Source organism: Castor canadensis, chromosome 4 (genome assembly GCF_047511655.1).
Source record: "Castor canadensis chromosome 4, mCasCan1.hap1v2, whole genome shotgun sequence".
In the NCBI taxonomy this organism is placed as follows: domain Eukaryota; kingdom Metazoa; phylum Chordata; class Mammalia; order Rodentia; family Castoridae; genus Castor; species Castor canadensis.
Window position 1 is genome coordinate 15,890,804 of NC_133389.1, and position 20,419 is coordinate 15,911,222.

Below are 20,419 nucleotides of genomic sequence, written 5' to 3' on the forward strand. Positions count from 1 at the left end.
GGTTTTCAGTTAACTAGCAAAACTAAAGTGTGCCTCCATCTAGCTCTGAATAATTTCCCCTAACTCTTTAAAAATTAATCATAGATTCAGAATGTGATTAAAAAAACTATTTGTTTTGTTAGTTTAGGAAGACATTAATGTGATTATGAATGAAATATCTCAAAAGAACATTAACATTTAAAAATAATAGCATCTCTGGCATAAAGTGGAATGGAGACCTTCCAAAATACTAAGGGCATCGTTTATGTAGACTCGTAAGTTTGTGTCTAAGAAGTAAGGTAAAGGAACTTGGGAACTGGGCACAAGTTTCTGCTATGCTTTTTGTAACTGTCAGTCTCAGGCAGGTCTTTTGACACCTCTGGACATTTTGTGTGTGTGTGTTCTCCTATAAAAGAGGAAGCTCTTTTCTGGCTTCAAGGCAATAAGTAGAGAACTTTGGCTACATGCACATAGTTTCTAAATCAGACTTAGATTTGCATGTTGGCTGACTACTTACAGTTTGGGGAAAAGCACTGCTCCTTCTGGAGCCAAAATGTGTTATGTGGAGGTTATTATAAGGAGAAATTTTATAACAAGCAATGTGCCCAACACAGAGCCTGGCACAAATTAAAGGTATGTGATGGACTGGCAGAGTGGCTCAAGTGGTAGAGTGCCTGTCTAGCAAGCATGAAGCCCTAAGTTCAAACTCTAGTACTGCAAAAAGAAGAAGAAGAAGAAGGAGGAGGAGGAGGAGGAGGAGGAGGAGGAGGAGGAGGAGGAGGAAGAAGAAGAAGAAGAAGAAGAAGAAGAAGAAGAAGAAGGAGAAGAAGAAGAAGAAGAAGAAGCAGCTAAAAGTATGTGATAGATTATGGTATGAACCTACCTTTCCCTGGGACTCCAGGATTAGGGGTTAGGCATTGTAAGAACACTGTTAAATACTATCAATGTTAATGAAACACCCGTACCATGTTTATCTTCCTTTAAATGTGCTGAGATGTTAGGGGCTGAGGCACTTTGATTCCCTAGTTGACATTGCTAGGCCCTTCTCTGGGGCCCTAACTACACTGAGTAAAGGACTGCCAGCCAGGCCTCATGCCAATGCCAGCTGCTTTGAACACCTTGAGGAAGCTGCACAACAACCACAGCTTGCTGCCAAAGCATGACTCCAGCTCCTGAAGGCACTGCCCCAGAAATCAGCTGTCATCAGACTTTTGCCATCGCAAGACTTGGTGAACAGACTTGTGACTGTCCTTCATTTGCATAAGGGACTGCCATGTCTAGTGACATGAAAGACTATGTCATGATTAGTGCCAGCACAGTCCTTCATTAGGATGAAGGGACTACCACAATTGGTGCAGACACCCTTGCCCTGATTTTCTGGCTATACAAGCAGGCTATTTGGCTCACTTTGTGGGACAGCCAGGAGACAGCCTCCTGTGCCACCCTCTGGTGTTGCAACGTTAGGCCCAATGAAGGCTTATCTCGAGTGCTTTTTGTCTTTTCTTGCCTACTTTTGATTTCTATTACTATAGCAGCTCAGTTGGTAACACAAAGAAAAGAGATGCTGCAGTGGTGGAGGTGGCAGCCATGGAAGGGATGGCTCCCCAGAAGCACTGAAGCTGGCACTAGCAGCCAATCAGATCTGGAAGTGATGGGAGCATAACCAGGCCAACACTGGTGCCTATGTGAGCAGAGCCAGCAGTGGCAGGAGTGACATGGAGGCCAACAGCAGTGGCCCATTGTAGCTGGCAGTGGTAGAACCAGCAGGAGCAAGGGTGGCTGGAGCAGCCCTATCAGCATCAGAGCCAGCACAACAGGATCATTGACGCTGGCAACAGCAGGGACAGCAATGGAGCCAGTATCGGTGGTCTATCTGTGCCAGCAGTGGTGACAGCCTGGCAGTCTTTATAGTGGAGCCAGTAGTTACAGGAGCAGCACTGGTAATCAATCAGAGCTAGCAGTGAGTGTCGCTGGAGCCAGTGCCTGTGACAGTGGAGCCAGCAGTGGCAGCCAATGGCAATAGTGGAGCTGTAACACCTACTGCTACCAATGTCAAGCACCATGGTCCTGACATCCAAGGCACAGGACCTGTACACTTGTTGCTGTAGGGCCAAAGATCTTGACACCCAGAGCCCATACAAAAGCTAGGCAACACCAGAGGGAGCCACCTGCTGCTGCTTGCTGTCCTCTGCTGCCACCACTTGCTGAAGATTACAGACACCCACCAGGGCCCAGGATGTGTGGAAGATCCTTTCCTTGCTACTTATGATTCCTATCTGGATGAAGCAGAAGGATTTACGCCAGCTAATTGGTAAATGCAGGTCACCAGAAGTGAAACTCCTAGACTAGTGGGTCAGAAGGAGATGTCCATCTATGTGAGTGTGGAAGGCAGTAGTGATTTTTACATGCATATGGGTCAAATGGAATTGTTCCACCAAATGTGTATAAGTGATTTTTCCCTCCCAGGGCTGGCAAAGGCAGCCAACAGCTGTTTCTGTTTAGGTTTTTAACTTGATCTCTCCCACTCTCAGCGTCCCAGCTCCAGCAGACCAGCTGGAGGTCCTCTGGGGTTCTTCTATTAAGCTTCCTTTCCCAGGGGAAGCAGGAGCCAGCTCTGCTTTCCCGTATGTTCTCTGCCTTTTCTCTAGTTTTGACTTTATCTCCTATGCCTGTTAGTTCCCAGGCAGCTCAGAACCAGTCCTTTGAGCTTTGAGCTCTTGCCAAAGCCTCCGACTGCTCTTCTCGTGATAGGAAAGAATAAATATGGGAAAATGGAATAAGCTTTTGTGGTACAGATGTTACCAAGTCAGACTTGGATGTCCCCCTGTGCATATGCCCATCACCAAAGCCATGAGTTTTGTGCAAAAGAATTTATTCGGGAAGTACCAGTTGTGTGGAGACAAGGGACAAACCTCAAATATGCCTCTCAGAGGATAGTGCTTAGGGGAACTTATGGGATGAAGAAATGGGGTGGTCTGTGGTGTGGGAAAGGCGATTGGCAGTAAGAAACGTAACTGACATCTCTGCATGTGTAATCAAATGTCACAGATCTTTATAGGGCACGTTTAGAAAACGACTGCTCTATCATGACCTGAGGGTGGAGTTCTTGGTCTTCTGATGGCAAAAAGTTACCCCAAATAAAGACAGGCAGTTTCAATCAGTTTGAGATATAAAAAGAGTCCTCCAAGTTCCTGAAAAACAGACAGGCAACAGCTACCACCATGACCCACGTGTCAAACAGCAGCGTTATCTATAACAAAGTGAGTGGGAGTATACTGCTTAGCGACCTGAAATCTAAAACTGGTGATGAGAGCAAGTACCTAAAAACAAGTGAGGGCAGAGGATTTATTCAGGGTTTTTCTGTTTCATACACTACTGGTTACTGACCCAAATTCATTACCATTGTCTTTTTTTGCCAAAGGAACCTCAGTTTTTTTTTCAGGATGGCAATACGCCTGATAAAACATTAACTTTCACCTTTGTGGCTGGAGGTGGCCAAGGAAAATGGTCTGAGCAATGAGCTGTAAGAAGCAGGTGCTGGGCGGGGCTGTTGGGAAGGATGGCCCAGTGGGTTGTGCTTATCACACTTCCCTTGGCCACACCTGGACCACAGAAGCACTGCCTGGGGTGTGAGAGACAGATCTCAAGCATGAGGCTGAAAGCCCCGGTCCAAGATGAAAGAGCAGAGAGCTAGAAACTGGGTGAGTTACCCATGGTGCTGTGGGTTGCTTACGACCAGACTCCTTATTACACCAAAAGAATAAAACTCTGTTTAATTGATTTTTCTGTCGATACAGCACAATGTAAACCTAACTGACACTCCTTTGTATGTGGAATGAGGATGAATAGTTTTTTCTGTCCATGGCAGAGTAATAAATTCACCAGCATAGGAGGAATTTGAGTAAAGGTTGGGTGGTCCTTACTTTGGGATGTTTAAAGGGATTTCTGAATTAGAAGGAAAACTGAACTTGGCAGAAAAGCAAGTGGTTAATTTCTAAAGAAAATAATTTGATATGAAAGTGGTGTATGGCACCTCAATGTGAAATTTCAATTACAGTGATATAAAATGTCTTTATTATTTTAGTACTTAAGAAAACAATTCTTAATATATTCCTGTTTCCCACATTTCCCTCATGTTCTTAATCTAGGAAGATCTTTCAAAAAGTTGTTAAGAATCTATCAACTGGCCTGAAGGAGTGGGTCCAGTGGTAGAGTACTCCCTAGCAAGCCTGAGGGCCTGAGTCCAAGCCCCAGTACTGCCCAAAGCGGGGGAAAACTCACCAATTTAGGAAACAGCAGAATTTTCATCCGGTGTATCAAATTTACCTTAGTTATAAATCGGATTGTTGAAGGAAATCCTGTCATTTGTGACAGCATAGATGAACATAGAGTACAGTATATCCTGTGAAATCAACCAGGCACAAAAAGACAAATACTGCATGATTTCACTTACGTTCAGAATGTAAACCTTTCAAATGTATAGAAGCAGAGTAGTTACCGGGAGAGAGAGATGGGGAAGAAGATTAGGAAGACGTCCATGAAAGGATGAATTTTAGTTAGATAGGAAGAATAAGTTCAGGAGGGCATTGATTATAGTTAATAACCAGGTGTGGTATATTTGAGACTGACTAAGAGTATTTTAAATGTTCTCACCGACAAAAACACACAGACACACAGACACACAGACACACACACACACACACACACACACACACACACACAGCCATACAAGTATGTGAGGTAATAGATACATTAATTACTTTCTCTACCTCCCTTTTCAAAATAACTCTCCAACCTCACCTCCCTGCATTTTCTGGTCCTCTTCCCTTCTTACTTCCTCTGTAGCACATACTAAATTCTATAGCATACATTGTTGGGTTTTTTTATTAGTAAAAATTAATTGTAGGGTGGAAGAGTGGCTCAAGCAGTAAAAATTAATTGTACAAGGAAGTTTCATTGTGATATTTACAACATGCATATAATATACTTTGATCAAATTTAGTGTATCTGTATTATTCTTTTTTAATCCTCTCTCCTCCTCCCCTCTTCCTTTTTTAAGTTTCTGCTGGGTTTCATTATGTTATTTTCATACATATGTACAGTGTGTTTCTGTAATTTTCACTCTTCCCTGCTGTCACCCTATAAATTCTTGCTCATTTGTTTAATTACCTATCTTCTGTCTTTAGGATGTTAACAGTTCTTTTTCTCTACTGTATCCTATACCTAGAAAGAGCTATGACATATAATGTATAGTGGATAATATTGGCTACATCAATAAATTATCCAAGAGTGCCAAGCTAGTTTTATATGACAAACATTTTCCTCCATTGAAAGGTCATGCATCGAGTTATCATAAGCAGTAGAAACTATCACTGAACTCATCCTTGATTTCATTAATACTCTCTGGCGATGGGATTCTTTCACTTTTCAGAAGGTCACTCTGGTCAGCAACTAAGCCATATGCTGGGTTCAATTGCTGTGTAAATAATGGACCGTCATGCCCTCCAGAAATGGACACCTTGTCTTAGGTTCTGTGTTTCACACGTTCCTGCTTCAAACTGGAAGGAAGGGATCCAGTGGGAACTTGGTATTCCTTTAAAGGGCTTTTCCAATCTAACAGTCTTTAATCCTTTCTGTGGGTTTAATAATGACATACCTTGTCACCCCCTCATCTCTAATTCTTCCTCTCCACGGTTACTTCTTGTCACAGCAACAGTTTCAAAATTAAACTCCACTTCCAAAACAAATGAAGCAAAGGCAGGAAGAGGGAAATGAATCATGAGCATATGGGAATGGTTTTGTTTGAAAGCAGGATCAGCATTCTTTGCAAACAAGCTGTGGCCATATGTGGAAGGGTGGGTGTAGAAGGAGTGTTTAAATATGAATGATAAACTGTGATAAATGTCTGAGGTATATAGAGAAAGCTCATTAATGACTGATTTGATAATAAAAATAAAGTCTCTAAGGAGATATGTATTTCTGTGTCTTAAAAATCAAAAAAAAATGAAGGGGTAGCTTGTAAATGAAAATTCTTGCCATGTATTATGAAAAGAAACTATGGACGATTACTTGGGACTTGTTTCTTGATTGAAATCTGGTTGCTTGAATTCAAATGTATTGATGTATCGAAAGAAACTTAGGAAACACATCTCTTGCCTCTAGGTACTCATCTCTGTGGGTAGAGAGGAAGATGTGTAAGCGATATGTGCTTGTGTGTTTCATTTATTGATTTGTTCATTCCATAAATATTTATCATGTTCTGATCAAATGCCAGACATAGTCCTAAGCTCTAGGTGTTAAATTGTGAGCAAAACTCATGGACATTAGATTATAAGCAAAATTGTCATAGTTCTGCTTTCCTCGCACTTATAGTCTAGTAGGGACATAGACTGAAAAGAGCCACTCGAAGAGAGCTATAGGTGGTTCTTTGGAAGGCTTTGATGCAATGGCTGACCTAGACTGGGGAGTCAGGAAAGGCTTCACTGAGGTGATGTTCGAGCTGCATCTGGGAGATGAGCCATTTCAGTGGGAGGAGGAAAAGTATACCCAGAATTCGTGGCAGAAGGGGTGTTGTGGGCAATGGCAGGGCCGGGTATGGTTGTGGTGTGTTTAGGAACAGAAGGAAGGGCAGCGCATCTGGAGCACCTGACAAGTGTCTAGAAATGAGGCAAAAAGGTGTGGAAAGGAATGTGTCGTACTCACAAGGAGAAGCCATTAGAAAGAGGGTGGGACTCTAATCAACAGCATGTCTATGTTTGCTCCTGCACCCCTCTGTTTTGGGTCCCAGAGAATATATTGTAGACAGGTAGATGTGAAAAACATTAGTTACACTGCATCACTATTTCATCTGAAAAATGTGGCAAGCACTGTTCTAGGTCCAAAGGTACAAGAGCTGGATCAGAAATGCATTGATCTCCCTTCATAAGACTGTCAGTCCAGGTAGGATGTACCAAGCATCATGGTAGTCATATGAACAAAGAACAAATTGCAACTGACATCATACTACAAAAGAACAGCTTATGAGGCTCCCTAACCTTATAATAGGAGTCCTAACTTGGGGTGGGAGAGGTGGGAGCCTCCAAGAAGGTTTCTACTGAAGTCTAGGTTGATCAAGAGTTAATGGTAAAATTAGTGGGAAGTTACTGGAAACTTCAATTAGCACTTCTATTTTATCCCCAATCCTTACTTCATTTGGCAACCTTGACTTTCAAGTTCTCCCTGTGTATATAAATGACAGTGAGTGAATGGTAAACCAACAGTGTTTCTGGTACAAAAGCAAAAGCTCTCTTATTCACAGTACCGTGTTGGTGAGTCATACATTGTGACAAATGAAACAATAAACTATCAGATCATTGGGAAACTCTGATTTTGTTCTCTGTCTTTATTAATCTGCCAGGAGGGTAATGGTATTGATATTTCTAAATTAACACCCTTTTCCTCACTAACCCAATTACTTCCAACATGTTACAGTTTATCACCTCAAACTAGTCTTTTTTCCAATCAGTTGAAGACAGGAAATCCATAAGCAGCTTTTCACTGTGTGATACTGTTTACATTTCAGTACTACTGCCAATTTGGGTTTTCATCATTCTTTGTGCTCTCAGCCCAATCACTTCACAAATCAATGTGTTTATCTGAAAATAAGCAGCAACTTGGGTTTATGTATGTAGCCTAGCAACCAGCCAAAGTTAATGTCCTAGATACTTGAGGTGAGGTTGGTTGCTCCAAAAATCCAACATCAGGACTTGTTCCGAATTGACCTAGCTCTTTCTTGAAGACATACAAATGCTATGCCGACAGTGGAACTGTATAAAGTCGTCCTAAAAGAACTATTATGCTACGGGTTTCAACCTCCGTCACTCATCTCAGTCTTTAATGGTATATGTCTTGGGCAAGTTTCTTAAATTCTGTTTCCCTTTTATCTTTAGTAAATTAGGAATGATCACATGTTCTCTGCATCTTCTCATCCACTTGTGAAAATCAGTTGAGGCAGATTGGAGGACCCTTTCCTTGGGGCACTGGGGCAGGAGTTAAGCATTGTTAGGACACTGTTAAATCACTGTTTATATATACATATACATATATACACATATATACATATATATATATATATTTTTTTTTTTTGGTGGTAAACCTTGGGATTGGAACTCAGGGCCTCACGCTTGTTAGCCAGGTGCTCTACCACTTAAGCCACTCTATCATCCCTAAATCACTGTTAATGTTAATGAGAAGACTTTTCTACCATGTGAGCCATGCCCTCAGCCCTTTTTGCTTTGCTTATTTTTAAGATAGGGAGATAAAGTCTCACTTTTTCTTGGGGCTGGCCAGAGACTACAAACCTCCTACCTCTACCTCTCATAGCTGGCATTATGGCCCCATGTCACCATGCCTAGCTTGTTCTTTGAGAAAGGGTCTTGTTAACTTTTTTACAAGCTAGACTTGAACTATGGTGCTCCTATCACCACCTCCAATAGATGGCATTTCAGCTGTGAGCCACTGCACCCAGTATAAGCACCTCTTTTAATGCTTGTTTTTTTCTTTAAATAAGCTAAGATGTTGGGGGATGGGGTGATTGGGCTCCTTAATTGACAGCTATTAGACCTTTCCCTGGTGCCCTGACTACCTTGAGTGAGGTACCACCAATCAAGCAGCCAGCTCCAGCAGCTATGAGCACTCCACAGATGCCTGGGAAGCAACACAGCAACCACAGCTGCTTGCTGCAGAAGCACAACTCCAGTTCCTGAAAGCACAACTTTTTCAAACAGCTTGGCTAGACTTTTTACCATCACAAGCCTCATTGAACTCTAGATGACACTATATAGCCATTTCCATCCAGGCCAGAGGGAGAGTGCTTCCCCTGGTGGCCCAGCAGAAGGCCTAGGACTGGTGGAAACACAAACATCTTTGCCACACCTTCTTTCTGGTTATAGAAGTAAGCCAGCTGGAAGACACCCTCCTGTGAGGGTGTTGCAACATTAAGCCCAATAAAAGGCTTTTCTCAAGTAGTCTTTTCTTGCCTAGAGTGGACTGAGCTGGCAATGCAAATAGAGGACACTGGACTCAGCTTCAGGTGGCAGTGGTGGTGGTAGTGGTAGTGAGAGTGGCAGTAGTAATGAGAGAGCAGATGAAGCGTTCCAGAGAGTGGCAGGAGCAGAAATGATGAGAGCAGAGGTGACAGAGACAATGAGAGCTGTGAAGAGCTGAAGATGAGACAGTGAGGCAGGTATGGTGGTGCACATCTGTAATCCCAGCACTAAAAGGCTGAGACATGGAGTCTCTACTTCCATTTCCTGCATGGGGGCAAGAAATGTTTCTTCTTTCCCCATTTCTCCCCACTTTTATCCTGTTATACGAAATTTCTTTCCTAATAAACTTTACTATTATTTTTACTACAAAAAGAAAGACAGAAAGAAAGTCGAGGAAGGAGAATCTGGGCTCAAGGCTAGCCTGAACATAGTGAGAGCTTGTCTCAAAAAAAAAAAAAAAAAAGAGGTGGGCGTGGTGGCTCACCCTTATAATCCTAGCAACTCAGGGGGCGAAGAACAGGAGGATTGTGGTTCAAAGCCAGCCTGGGCAAATAGTGAGACCCTATCTTGAAAAAAAACAATCACACAAAAAAAGGCTGGCAGAGTGGCTCAAGTAGTAACAGCATCTGCCTAGCAAGTGTGAGGCCCTGAGTTCAAACCCCAGTACCACCAAAAAAGAAAAAAGAAAATGAGTGACGCTAGAATAATGACCACTGTAGGTCAATTGGTTGTGATTTTCTACCACCAAGGAGTGATATTATTATCATCTATCACCCATCCCACATTATTTTAAAAGATTTTTGTCACTATAAACAAATTTGCATTTATCAAGAAACACTTCACTTCTCAATTTCATAGCAATAGTCATGTGTTCCTATTAATCAGAGCTTCGAATCAGATTTCATACTGAGCATTTTTGACAAAGAGCCAAATGTCCAGGATGCTATTATTCCAGGAAACTGTAAAATTTTCCATTAGGATTTTTAAACTACATGCAAGAATTAATCCTAGATGGAAACTGTCATTCTACATGAAAAGTTCATCATAAGAAAACAGGTAGGTGCAGGACCCATAGGTTCTGATTCTACACAGGCTGTGCTGATACATTTACTCAGTGCAATGAGCAAGAAAAAAATGAGAGAGACACAATAGGAAAGTACTAGAGGGGTAGCTCGCTGAGAGTCTTGAGGGTCATACTGAAGAATTTAGACTTCCATTGTAACTGTCACTGAAGAAATCATTACTGAATGGAGTAGGAATAGTAGTATGAATTTGGCTATTAAAGAAACAAAAAGAAGCAGCAGCCAAACTATTACAGCTAAAAAGAAAAACTGGATGATTAAATTTCCACAAAAGAACTCAGATGTGCCACAGCGTATATGCCCATCTACAGTGAAGTAGCTGCCACAACCCAAAATTTGTGAGGAATGTATAAGCTTCCCCATCAATTCTATAATTTTAACATGAGGCCCAAGCAAAGCTCTGTGAAACAGCAAGAACCCAAGTTCAGGAGTCAAACCACCTGGGTTCATGTTCAGCTCTATTGCATTAGCTCTATGGCCTTAGGCAAGTAACTAAAGATATTTAACCTTCAATTTTCTTATGTACAAATGGGAAAAATAATGCTAATGTTAGAAGTTATTTGTAAGGATGACACAAAATAATTTTTGTAAGTCGTCTTGTACATAGTTAGCAGATCCTAATTAGTTTATTTTATGTTTGCGTGAAAACGCCGATGTCAAGAGACTATGGTGGTATAGAACAATAAATTCAGCCTTCTCTCATTCTGTTATACTGTAAGATGCCAAACTGGCTGGTAGTCAAAACCTAAGGAGAAAACATATGCTCCAGACACCAGCCTTGTCTTGACAATGGTCCAAGTTTGACTTGACAGTAAATAGGAGGTGACAGCAGAATCTGGTGAGGAGAATCAAGGAAGGTGGTTCTTCTGGAGGACTTCTGTGACAGTTCACCCAATTGCATATAACTGTTACTACCATTAGTTCATGAGGCTGAGGGACAGAAGATGCATCTTGCATAAGTGTGAGGAAAGCAGTCTTTTCTATCAAAGTCTGTTGCCATATTAGTTGCTTGCAGTTCCAGGTTCTTGTTCACTGAGCTCCGTTTTTCACAAGCCGCAAGTTTCCAAGTTTAACGTTAGCCAAGCAGGAGCAGATTGTGCACCTGAACTTGACCAATCCAAGTAAGGGGGCATCAGGAATAAAAATGAGGACCTGTTGCCTGCTCCTCTTCATGCTATGCCCCTGTGCCTGCACACCCTTCTGCAGAAGTAAATTTTGCCTTGCCGAGACAATTCTCCATTTCTGTGTCTTCACAGGGGTGATCTTCAGGGATCTTATTTCTAACATAAGAAAATCTTGGAATTCCTGGACAGGATTGAAAACGGGAAGTCACTAGGTCCTTATACTATAAAAAGATTTGGGATTATTTTTCCAGTAGTCTGTGATAGTCACAATCCTTATTTTGGAGAATTGTTTTCCCTTCACTCTATATTATCTCACTCATCAGTGTTGGATCAGGCCACACTGTTTCTAGGGCTACAGAGACTAATGTTTACCATTTCTCATTATGCATGTTTTTTCTGGAGATTTTTATGGAATACTGGCAGCACACTACTTTCCTCATCTGGTTTGCTCCAAAGCTTTCAAAAGATGGAGACTTGAGCTCATTATCTAAATAAGATGAGGGTGGAATTATCGGATTCCATGTCAGGACAATGGCTCTTTTCTGTTTGTTTGCTTGTTTGTTTCCGCCTCTTAGGTCAGTCATGTTCTAATCTTCATAGAGTAAGATGTCAGCTATAGCCCAAACCACTCCCTTCCCCTTTTTCTTCTAGGGGTTATCAAACATAATACAGTCTACCGCCCTTCATGAGAAACAAAGCTTTCTTCAGAGCATTTCACACTCCTTCCACGTTGCTTCCACTGTGCTCTCTTGCACAGCCATTATTTTCCCTCTCATTTTAAAGAGAAAATCACCTCTCTGAATCCCATTATAAAAGGCACTCAAATTGTTTTAGCTGAAAAAGCGTGGACTCGTGACTCAGGCCCACGAAGTAACTAAAAGCAGGAAAAGCATGACATCTTTCCTCCATTTTGTATCTGTCCTCACTCTGAACCTGCAACCACCTTGCAATCAAGGAATGATGATGACAAGGGACCTAAACAGTAGACCTTCCTCTGCCAGTTGACAATGAATCCAGGTAACCCACCCCCCCACACATACAAGGACTGAGATAGTGACTAACCAGACCACACCTGGGCTGAGCTGTTTAACTATGCGTACCTTTGTCTCCTGCCCCCAGTTCTTTTGTCTATTTAAACCTTTAACTCATGTCTGTACCCCAAAGATGGCTGAAGATGGGCTGAATGCTTACTCTGCCTCTTCCCATGGCATGTCCCAAGCTGGGTAATAAGCCTTTCTTTGCCTTTATCAGGCCTCTTTTATTTGGTATATAGGTGTGAATGGCCAGACCTGGAGTGTGGAATCCCAGGAATTTGGGCCTTGGGTCCAAAACTCTGGTTTCATCATAAGTGAAAAAAATTAATTAAATAATATATAGGACAACTCAGGAAAGTTACAGTAGCTTTTTGCAAAAACCTCAGTGATCTCATCCTTTACTGGAAATTTTATTTATATATTAAAACACTTTATTCAAGTTGACAATTGGTCAAATCACCTCTCTTTCTTTTTTTTTGGCAGTTCTGGGGTTTGAACTCAGAGCCTCACACTTGCTAGGCAGGTGCTCTACCACTTGAGCCACTCTTGCCAGTGTTGAGTATTTTCAAGAGTATTTCAGAGAGTATTTCAGAGTATTTTGTGTTGGGTATTTTCAAGATAGGAGCTTCGAACTATTTTCCCCATCTGGCTTCAAACTGAGATCCTCCTGATCTCTGCCACCTGAGTAGCTAGAATTACAGAAGTGAGCCACTGTCGCCTAACACTCTGTAATGTTTTAAAAGGACTGCTCTGCTTATCGCTGCTGTGTAACAAACCATCTCAAAAGTTAGTGGCTTCAAACCGTTTATTTGCTTATGATTTTGCAATGAGGACAGTTCTACTCATTGTCCTGTACTACCTCAGGCAGCTGCAAGGGTCTGGAGGGTTTTTTTTTTGGCAGTACTGGAGATTGAACTCAGGGGCTCATGCTTGCTGGGCAGGTGCTCCATCACTAGAGCCACTCCGTCAGACCCAAGTTGTCTGGAGGTTTGCCTGGGGCAGAGGTGTTCCAGGTGGCTTCTGTTCTAGGGTTAATAGTGAGTCCCAAAAGTTCATATGCACCCAGAACTTCAATGTGTGGCATTATTTAGAAAGAGGGTCTTTGCAGATATAATTAGATAGGGTGAGTTCATGCTATATTAGGGCAAATCCTAATGCAATGTGACTAGGGTCCTTAAAAGAAGAGGCAGTTAAGACACAGACATGCATGGGCTAATATCATGTGGCCATGGAAAAGAGATTGGTGTGATGTAACTGCAAGCCAAGGAGTGCAAGGACTGTTTGGCAACCACCAGAAGCTGGAGGAGGCAAGAACAGAATGTTCCTGTGGGCCTCCAGAAGCAACAAACTTTGCTAATGCACAGTGATTTCAGATTTGGAGCCTCCAGAACTGTAAGAATAAAATTCTATTGTTTCAAACCATCCAGTTTCTGGGGCTTTGTTGTAGCAGTCCTAGGAAACTAATTTAGATTTCTTCGTACTTAGCTCTCTAACTGGGATGGCTGGAAGGGCTGGAGGCTGAGCAGGACCCTCCCTCCTCTGTCCTCTGTCCTTCTCTGCTTTCCTCTGCTCTTCTCTTCTTTCCCCTCGGCTCCCCTTCTCCTCCCCTCCCCATCCTTTGCTTTCCCTTCTCCTCTCTCTCTCCCTACCTCCCTCTCTCCATCTCTCTTTCTCCCGCCTTTCTCTCCCTCTCTCCCTCTTTCACTCCCTCTCCCTCTCTTTCTTCCCCTCTTCCCCTCTCCTTCTTTCCCTCTCTCCCTCCCCAATCTCATAGTCTCTCTACCAGGGTGCCTAGATTTTTTTTTATACAGAGTACAGATGCATAATGTTCCAAGAGAGTGCAAGTTAAAACTACCAGGCCTCTTATGAGTTAGGCCCAGCTCTATTACTGTTTACTTCCACCATATTTTGTTGGTTAAGGCAAATCACAGGATTGGCTCTGATTCAGGAAAGGAAAGAGATTCTACCTGTTGATGACTCCTTCATCAAGAGGCACCTACAGGGTTGGGAGGAACTGTTGGTTTCCAATCTTTGGAGTCAATCTGTCTACAGCAAGCATCATGACTACTGAATTTTGAAAGGATATTTTATCACAGTATAGAACCTCTTAGTGTGAGTCTTATATGGGCTTTACAGACTTGTTTTCATTGATAGTCTTTTGAATTTTGAAGTCACGTCTTTGAATGTCAGCCAGTATAGCCCTCCTCATGGACCCCGCCCACTTGGGCAAGTGGTAGTCCTGGAGGAAGCCCACAAGGAGGTTCCAGGAACTAGGAGTCAGCATGGGAGTGGGTGTAGTTGCCCAGAGGAAAGATACTGTAGTATTCCTGTGGAAGAAAAAAAAATTGTGAGGTCAGTTCTGACAACAGCCCAAAGCACTCTTCAAACTAGAGTTGATAGGATGCTGGTGGCTTTCTGTAAAAGATGGCAACTGTTGACCCAATCCAGTCAATGCATGTGAACAAGTGAAATGGGAAAAAAGTGTCTATGATAAAAAAATTAACAGCTGAAACTTAACTTGAGACATTCAGAGGCCATAGGTATTGAACTTGAGTTGGTCTTTTTCTAAATCTTTGCTCTTCCTACTTCAACCTGCACAGTGTTTTTGAAGCACTGAAATATTCGTGGAAGGACTTACAAGATGGGTGAAGAAAGGGGAGATATAACTTAGTGCTATTGATGAAATGCAGTGATATCGTAGGGTAATGAAAGAGTTTTTTTCTGCTCAAGTAACTCGATATTTTTTTCTTTTTAAAAAAATATATACATAGACATAGACATAGACATAGACATAGACATAGACATAGACATAGACATAGACATAGACATAGACATAGACATAGACATAGACATAGACATAGCTGGGTGCCAGTGACTCACACCTGTAGTTCTAGCTACTCAGGAGGCAGGGATCAGGAGGATTGTGGTTCAAAGCCAGCCCAGGCAAATAGCTCGCAAGACTCTAACTCAAAGAAAACCTTCACAAAAAAAGATCTGGTGGAGTGGTTTTGGTGCTATTGGTGTACAGAATATTTCATAATAACAAATAACAGTACCTCCACCCCTTCCACAGTCCAATTCCCTGGAGTCCGCCACTTTCAACAGTGTTCATTTTTAGTTCTTGTGGCTACTTGAGCATCTTTAAATAAGACGCTATTTCTCGATTCATCATCAATGTTCATTCATTTGTCCCTTCCCAATTTGAATACTGTTTGAGGTTTTCTAATGCTACAAGGGCACTTTAGGAAACTAACACAAGTTTTGTTGCTGGTTGCTTCCCAGTTTTTGACCTTTGAAGGTTGACATGGCCAATGGCTCAGTTCTTGGGCATTTTCTCTTTTGGTCTCTGTATGCTATGGACATGACCCCATCTGATTCCATGACTTTATTAAATATTGTCTATACTCTGATGACTACCAAATTAATATTTCCAGCCTGATCCTTCCTTCCCAAACTGCAGGCTCAATTATCCTGTTACTTACATGCCCTCTCCACTTGGATATTTAATAAGCATCTTGGCTAACTCGTCCCAACTTGAGATCCAGCTATCATCCAAAATCTGCTCTTCCCTTCCTCTATTTCACCTTAGATAATGGCAACAGTACTTATGCCAAAATTTTATCTTGCCATCATTCTTGACTCTTGAACCTGAAAGCAGAGCATGTGGTTCTACCTTTGCATCCAGCATTTGACTTCTTACCATCCCTAAACTCCCACTCTGGATCCCAGCCATCATCATCTCTCCCTAGAATCGCTGCAACAGCCTCTTCAAAAGTTTCTTGCTTCAGTCACCTTTTGATTTTCTTCAATCCCTTCTCAACACAGCAACCATGGTGACCTGTTAACACCTAAGTTATCTCAAGTCTTTCCTCTATCTAAATCCCTCTAGTGGTTTGTCTCTCTGAGAATAATAGCCAAAATCTTTGCTATGCCCTGCTAGACCCTACATGACCTGGTTCACTGTCTGCAAGAGTTTAGCGACTTGTACAATTAAAGGGAACACAGTCCATATAAGATCACCCTTACCCTGACACCATTTCAAGATCAGAAAGTTCCCCAAGCCACCCTCCATTTTGACAATTTGCTAGAGGGACTCACAGAACTCAACAAAAGGTGCTGTACTTACAGTTATGGTTTATTATAGAGAAAAGATAGAGATTAAAATCACCCAAAAGAATAGACAAAAAGGGAAGAATCCAGGAGAGTAGCAAACATGGAACTTCCAGTTGTCCTCCACTATTGGAGGAGGACAGAATTGCCCTCCTGGTGTATGACAATACATATGGAGTATTGTCAACCACAGATGCTCGCCTGAAGCTTGCTCCAGAGTCGTTATTACTCACGGAGTCTTTATTGGGACTTCGCCACATGGGCACAGTGGACTGCCTGTGTGTAGTTGGTCTGTTTCCAGACTTTCAGGAGGTCAAGATGATATCATATGATCCAGTGTCTTGCCCCTGCCCACCACCATGTTGTTACTAGCTGCTTGACTCAAGGTCTAAGGAAATAAAAACACTACTATCACCCATGACATTCCAAGGGCTTAGAGATCAGAAGCCAAAGACAAAGTCCAAGCCTCCTTGGGGGCAAGGTTGGATTCTTAACTACATACTCTGTGACCTCATATCTTATTTCTCTCTTCCACTGATAGGTAGTCCTGCTCCTCAAATACTCCTGGCTTATTCCTGCCTCAAGTTCCTGTACTTCCTGCTCCCAGTACCTGGAATGCATTTCTTCCCAATATGCATATGTGTCATCCATCCTGTCTTGCAAGTCAGCTCAGTGAGACAGAGCTGGGATTTAAATCCAGGCAGTCAATCCCCAAAGCCCTCATTATTCATTAATGTGCTAAACAACCTTGAGCCAAGTTGATATCTCACATCTTGCTCTGTAATTACACTGACATCTTTCATGAGTGGGTTCTTAGAGTTTGGATGCCAGTAATATGTTTATACAGGGTGTGTTAAAGTCATCTCTTTTTGCAGGTTCAAGGTCATGACACTTGTGCCAATCAGAAGGGACTGTTCCTAGCCCACTCCTCCCTCGGCACCCTCTCTTGATGCCAAACTCTCATTTTTCTGATCCTGGGACCTAGTGAGGTCCTAGTCAGCTAGAGCTGATTTTTCCTCCATTGTGGCATCCAGTTTTGTCCCTGTCCCATCCTGTTTGCTGTTTGCTATCATTTGATTGTAGAATCTCGAGTGTAGTGGGAGGTGTGACAGAAAGGGGACAGAATGAGTGAGAATGAGTCCTTAGTACTCCATCTTGATTTGGGAGCCCCAACAAATACATTTTTCAAGGCTGTGTTTTAAAGTGAGAAGCTGGAAGGGTACCAAGAAAACAAAAGTAACATTTAGTAAAAGGCTTACCATGTGCTAGACACTATAATAAACACTTCTCCTATATCAGCTAATTGACTCTCTGTGGTCCTTCATCCTTTGTAGATTCATCATATGTGAAATACATTGATTTCTATCTCACAGATGATGAAACTGAGACTTACTTAGACAAGTTAAGGGACTTGCCCTTGGTTGCAGTCTCAGAAGCTAAAAGTCTACTGATGGCAGGAGAGGGGTATTTTAAACACTTGAAACTTTCTCCTCATCCAGCTCATATATGTACTACATGGGATGTCCCATTGCTCTCTCACAAGAGCAACTCAGGACAGAAGACAAAGGATAAGTATAGTTCTTGAGCACTTAAGCAAGAGGACTGCTTGGGGGAAGTCTTGAATCTTCCTTTCAGCCTCCAGGAGCATCCATCAGTGCATGAGCAAGCAGTGACTTCGTGCTTCCCAGTGTCACAGTGCCAAAGGGCAGCATGTGTCCTGGCATTCACTATCTTGAAGGAATGTTTATCTTTTATTCTCAAAGGGCAGAAAAAAAAGTGACAGGTGAGTTCATCTTAAAAGTGATGAAAATTGGCAGGCTATACCTATGTAGTTTCAAATCCCAATATTTCCTGAAATAATTATATAACATGATTAATGTATGAGTCTCTAAAAGAAGCCCGAAGATAGCTACTAATGCCCATATGAGTTAGAGTTTATTGTGCTAGTTGCTCAAACTATCATAAAATACATTAAAAAGGTCTGGGAATCCCTAAAAATAAGGCCAGCCTCTTCAGAATATCTGTTGATATGCTTCAAGTTCCTGAAGGCAGCTGTGGTGAAGCTTGATGCATGGGGAAATTGTTCCCAAACCACCTGACTCCTTTCCAACAGGACCACTTAGGATGGGAAAGTCTTGCCTACAACCCAGCTGGAAATGTAGGAGCCAAACCAGGTGGATTTAAGAAAACCTTCAGGCTACTGCAGAAATATAATTTGTACCAAACATACTAGTAGCTTCCCATTCATGTGTTTTGGGGAAAATGAATTACCTCTGTGCTGTGTCCAGAAATTAAGTCCTTTCCAAAGGAAAAAAAAAGTTGCATAAATGTTAAGGTTGACTACTTTCCCATAAGCTCTATTATTCCCAAGGAGACAAGTTAGTGGGCTGGAATTACTGTAGGAAGGCCAGTGGTCAGATTTTCTGTGTTTTGGTCTAAATGAGCTAATATAAGAATGTTTGGTTTAGATTCATGGGCAGTCTCCAGTTTGTAGATGTTTGAGTTCCCCAAATTGAATTCTAATCCAGTTGTTTGGAAATAGTAACAATGAAACAATGTTATAAATGATTATTAGCATCCCAGGCCAGCATACAAAAGAGAACCTTATAAAGTGGTGTTTTTTAAACAGAAGGCCACAACCCACTGGTGGGCCACTACTATAGATTGAATGTTTTATGTACCCCTAAAATTCATATGTCATGGTCTAGTCCCCAGTGTGAATCTTTGGGAGGTGGTTAGGTCAGGAACAGAATAAATGACCTTAATAAAAAAAAAAATCAGAGAGCATCCTTGTGTCTCAGGCCATGTGACAACACAACAGAAAACTGTCAACTATGAACCAGAAATAGACCCTCGCCTGACACTGACTGCCAGTACCCTGACCTGACCTGGGACTTCCTGTCCTCACAACTGTGAGAAATAAATGCCTTTTTTTAAAATATATATATAACATCCAAAATATGGCTTTCTGTTATTTGAATTTGAATGGACTAAGACAGTCTTAGAAGCAATTTAGTGAGTAGTGATAGTGTTTTAAAAATAATGAAATAGAATAGAACAGAAGAGAAAATGAACAGAGTGCACTGTGTGAAGTTAGAGTAGGTACTGTTTGGTGGAGTTCTGTGTCAGATATGTGTGACTTAACTCCTATCAAGAGTTATATGGGAGTCTTTGCTCCCATTTCCTGCGTGGGAAACAGGAAATATTTCTTTTTCCTCCCCTCTCCTCCCCCCTCTCCTTCTCCATACTTTATCCTGTTGTACTAAAATAAATCCTTGCTAAAACTTAAAAAAAAAAAAAAGTGCCAGGCACCAGTGGCTTACACCTGTAATCCTAGCTACTCAGGAGACAGAGATCAGGAGGATCACAGTTCAAAGCCAGCCTGGGCAAATAGTTCACGAGACCCTATCTCAAAAATACCCATCACAAAAAAGGGCTGGTAGAGTGACTCCAGGTGTAGGCCCTGAGTTCAAACCCCAGTACCACCAAAAAAAAAAAGAGTGATGTGATGTGGTTTGATGAGAGAGAGAGGATATGTTCTCTCTCTCTCTCTCTCTCTCTCTCTCTCTTTGTGTTGACTGAAAGACTAGTTAACTAGGAAGGAGTGCTCAAGACTGGAAAGTTAACACATAGAATTCTAAGGTGAGAAGCAGCACACTTCTCTACAAACTGTGAGTTAAAAATGACTTTCTACTTTTAAAAGTTAATTAAAAAAAAAAAAAAAGAAAAAGAACATGTCAAGTACAAAGCCATGAGTTCCATCCCCAGTACCACCAATTAACACAACAAAAAAAGAATTTGTGGCAGAATTGTATGTGAATTGCAAGGACTAAAATACTTGCTATCTAACCCTTTGCAGACAAAGTGGAACAAGGATGATTGGACGCTGCATAAAAGCAGGCAAGGTTAAAGGTGCAGCCTAACATCAAGCCAGAAGGATAACCACAAATCCTTACTCAGGGAACCCATGAAAGTTCAGGATGGGGTAAATCCTAAATGTTCTCAGTGAGAGGAGGCTGACAGCCAAGAGGCCACGGCTCAGGCTGACCTCCAACTTCTCGTTA

At 41.9% G+C, this 20,419-nt stretch overlaps 1 long non-coding RNA gene across 1 annotated transcript in view; it reads left to right on the forward strand.

Moving 5' to 3' along the window:
- The first annotated feature begins 2,722 nt into the window (after positions 1 to 2,722).
- LOC141422455 (uncharacterized) overlaps positions 2,723 to 20,419 on the forward strand; it is an 89,589-nt gene continuing 71,892 nt past the window's right edge. The window contains exon 1 of the long non-coding RNA XR_012447009.1: positions 2,723 to 3,680. This is a non-coding gene — a long non-coding RNA (uncharacterized lncRNA). The remainder of the gene's footprint in view (positions 3,681 to 20,419) is intronic.